This window comes from Kogia breviceps, chromosome 10 (assembly GCF_026419965.1).
Source record: "Kogia breviceps isolate mKogBre1 chromosome 10, mKogBre1 haplotype 1, whole genome shotgun sequence".
In the NCBI taxonomy this organism is placed as follows: Eukaryota; Metazoa; Chordata; class Mammalia; order Artiodactyla; family Physeteridae; genus Kogia; species Kogia breviceps.
This window is the reverse complement of record NC_081319.1, coordinates 88,630,382-88,634,450: the sequence shown is the minus strand read 5'-3', so window position 1 is coordinate 88,634,450 and position 4,069 is coordinate 88,630,382. Positions and strand designations below refer to the sequence as shown.

Below are 4,069 nucleotides of genomic sequence, written 5' to 3'. Positions count from 1 at the left end.
GCCGCCTTTCTGCCACCATGTTTTCAAATTCATCCACATTACATTCAGTAAATGCCCATTTCTTAGAGATGTGGATCTTCCTGTGGCCAGGGAACTTGAACTTAGCCCTTATATAGGGCCTCAATCACATGCTCCTTGTTCTGTAGCTTGGTGTGGATGGACATTACACCTTGGCCAATGTGGACCCTGGCCACTGTGCCCTAGGGCTTTCCAAATGCACCGTGCATACCTGTCTGGAACCTACACTGGGGACAGCGTGAGGCCATACATGAATGTCCACTGGAAAGGGCTGTCTCCAAGGTCCCTAAGGGCAACCCATAAAGGCAACAGGCTGCATACACTACTGAGGAGGTTGCTGTTTGTAGACACTGCACACCAGACCCCCAACAGGGTAGAATTTTTTTTTTAATTTTTTCTTTTTTCAAGTGATCTCTGTTTTTTGAAGTGTACCCAAAACATACCAAGAGCCAAAACTTGGGTTGGTTTTCTCAGCACTCATAACAGTATAGATAGCTGACACCTATAGAGTGTCTACATGTGCCAGGTACTCTTCTCAGTGGTTTGTGCATGTTTAACTCATGCCAACTACATCTGTCTCATTTCAACCACATTCTGGCACCGGGTTGATTGTTAAGACAAGTAGGTAAAGGAGTCCCTTCTCTCTGGTCTCTGGCCTTTAAAGGGCTTTACTCTGTCCTTCTTCCAGCAGTGCCCCTCCCCATTTAGGCCACAGAGTCCAAAGAGCCAAGAGAATATGCCCTCCTGGAGCCCACATTCCCCCTCTAGACAACACTCCTGGTGTTGAGACTTTAGACTCTCAGCCTAGAGAGCATGGAGCCTAGAAGAAGTAAGAGCTTCATCTTGCCTGGGAACGGGTCCTCACTGAATGGATGTGTTGAAATGGATGTGAAGAAATTCATGATTTAATTGATCAATTAACACAGAAACCTTAACGCATGGGTTTTTGGAGATCTCTTCTGATTGCCAAGAGAATTGTTTTAACCTCCTGATTTCATATTCATTTCCTGGAAAGGTGAAGCTGTCAGTTAAATTCCAGTTAGGTAAGGTGTCTGATAAATTACACTACAGAAAATTGCAGTCAATGGACACAGGTGTGTGACAGTGGCATTTTCTTTGAGGAAAAGAAAAAGGATTTTAAATTCTTAAACACTTGGTTTCTTTCAGGAAAAATATCCTCTTCCAATAACGTTTAATTTTGCTTTTCAAAAAAATATACCCAGCATTTTCAGGTGGCAGACAGAATAATTAACCAAATCCAAATACCTTTCTGTTCTCTGGCCTCCTGTGGTAGATGTAATATTTCATCTCTTAGTTATTTCAGCCAGGGTCCTTCCTGATTGTTTTATGGAACAATGATTACATCATGTTTATAGACTATGCCAGCCCAGCACAGTGCAAACTTTTTCTATCACATCCTGCATATAGGAAGAATCAATGGGTATGCTTGTTGGATACAAAACCAGCTAATGGGCTGCAACTGTGAAGCAGGAAGTTTTTCCAAGAAAACATATAAATAACATCATTAGTAGAGGAGACTGTATCTCCTACAGCAAGGCTGGGTGTCTGCTTTTCAATCCATAGACTTTAAATAGACCCAACGTTCCCTCAGTCTTCAACTAAGAAAAGCTCAGGGTGCAGAGGCCAGCATCCCTTGTTTGTTCTACCACTATGAGAGGCAGCAGCAATCCAGTGGGGGAAAATGCCAGCAGACTATCATGTAACTAGCTGTACTCAAATATTAAAAATGGGACTTTTTTTTTTTTGCTTTCTTCAATTTGCTTCAAACCTTGGAAGCTACCAGCTAGTTTATATAAGCACCAGCCTAGGCCAGATTCAAGCACAACCCCCATCTCAAGTTGCTGGGATGACTACCCAAGCACATTTGAGAGGAGAGTTTCTCAACTGGGCAATTTTGCACCCTAGAGGATATTTGGCAATGTCTGGAGACATTTTTGCTTGTCACAACTCAGGGAAGGAGGGGAAGGTGATACTGGTATCTAGTAAATAGTCTACAATGCACAGGACAGCTCCTCACAGCCAAGAATTATTCATCCCCAAATGTCAATAGTGCCAAAGCTAGAAACCCTGTTCTAGTGGGACAGGGGCATGGAAAAAAATGGTATCTAATGCTTCAAATTTTGAAATTTAAATGGCCTCCTCTCTCAAGTGTTATTACCTACACACACAGAGAAACACTTAGCTTGCTTATCAGCCAGGCTGGGACCACACACACTGAACTTGTGGATGGTACAGAATCAAATATAATTCTGTGCTGCCATATGACACCTTTCCCTATGGAGACCAAAATGCTTTTCAGAAAGAGTTATTCTACCGGGAGAGGGAACTGGGTGTCAGAGGGAATCCTCATTTCACAGATGAGAAAACAAGAGGTTAGGAGAGGTCGTCATTTGCTCAAAGTTATTCAATGAATCAGGTTCAGAGCTCAGGAAACTAAGAGAGACTTGACATTGGAGAGAATTCTGAAAGAATGTAAAAGGACAGAAAAGTACTTTCCGCTGGAGACTGTCTTGGTGGCACAAATTTTTTCCACATCCTGAGCCCCTAGTGTCAAGAAAGGCAGGGTCTCCTATGATGGGCAGCTAGTGGTTCTCCCCAGAATCAGCAGCCCCAGAAGAATCCCACAACCCCTCCCTGCCAGCCAAAGAGCCCTCACCTGACAAACACAATTCCCAGGGCTATTCTCCAGATGTTTATACTGTCAAATGATTTAACAGACTGCAGAAATGAGTTGGTCTGTTCGTTAAAATAGTCATCATAATGAAAAAGATGGACGGCTTCTGCCCTAATCCTCTGTCAGTCTGTCACATCTATGGACCTCTTTCCTATCAATCACCGTAGTATACATTATGTAAATTCCAAAGATGAAATGTCAGCCTATGTATCTAATTGTTCTTGTGTGCCATATGGGAAAATGACTGGTGGGCCCTGCTGTTCCCCTTTACAACCAACATTAATTGGCATCTTTGTTATCTAGCCATGGAGATCCTGATTGGAATGATTTTAAGGCTCTAGTAACCCCTTCAACAGGAAACGTGATTCAGGCTGATTCTTACTGCATGAAAAAAAACACAGAGGAATCTCAGAAACTTTATGACCCTAGTAACATTCGATCAAGAACTTTCACGAACACAGAGTCATGTATTATATTTGTTGACCAGGTAAGAGAGGAATCCAAAAGGCTTGGAAATGAACATTTCTGTATTACCCTGCCCACCCCACCCCCACCCCCCCGCCAAAACAGAGGAGCCCTATAGGAAGAGATGAAGCATATTCCCAGATAAATGTAGAAAATGAAGTGCAGGGGTCATTTTCTCCCACTAATTACTGGGCTACTTTGGGGAACACACATTTTGTCCATCTTCAGGGACAAGATCATGAAATATCAGTGTAAGAACGGATTTTAGAAGTCATGAAATTGAGCGTTCTACTGGGGCATGATTCCCACTTAAGATGTCTCCAACAGTAAGCTTTATGTCTCTGCTTTGATATGTTCTATGAACAGGCATCCACTGCCTTACAAGGTTCCATTTAGATGAGACTAACTTAAAAGCATAAAAGATGCAAACACTGAAGAATCCCAGTGCACCCACCATAGTATAGACAATAGTATCAAAAATTCCCAATTCCTAAATACAAACTCTCTGTCCAACTTCTTAAAGTGAAAATGATATTGAAGCTACCTTCAAGTCCCCATAGAAGTAATCAATCTTCTTGTCTCATTTTCAAATATACACAGTATATAAATTAACTTACATTCATCCCAGAGGACAAGGAATTCTTAACATATCCTGTACTGGGAGAAAAGATCTCCCCTACCTCAAATTATGTTCCATCCTATCCTACATACAAAAAGCTGTGAGTGCAATGGTAAGTGCAAAGCCAACTGCCAACATAAAACTCAGTCCCCAAAATTTCAAAGTTCTAGTTGATTCCATGTTCAAAATGGTCCATGTAGTTATTGGAGGAAAATGGCTACATGAAGTCGCCACAACTAATGAAGTGAGATAAACAGCAAATGAGACTACCT

General features: G+C 41.9%; 1 non-coding gene across 1 annotated transcript; it reads right to left on the bottom strand.

Annotated features, from left to right (window-relative positions):
• Positions 1 to 287: 287 nt before the first annotated feature.
• Positions 288 to 418, bottom strand: LOC131764698 (small nucleolar RNA SNORA70). The gene has a single exon (XR_009337909.1). It is a non-coding gene; the product is annotated as a small nucleolar RNA SNORA70 (small nucleolar RNA).
• Positions 419 to 4,069: the final 3,651 nt, after the last annotated feature.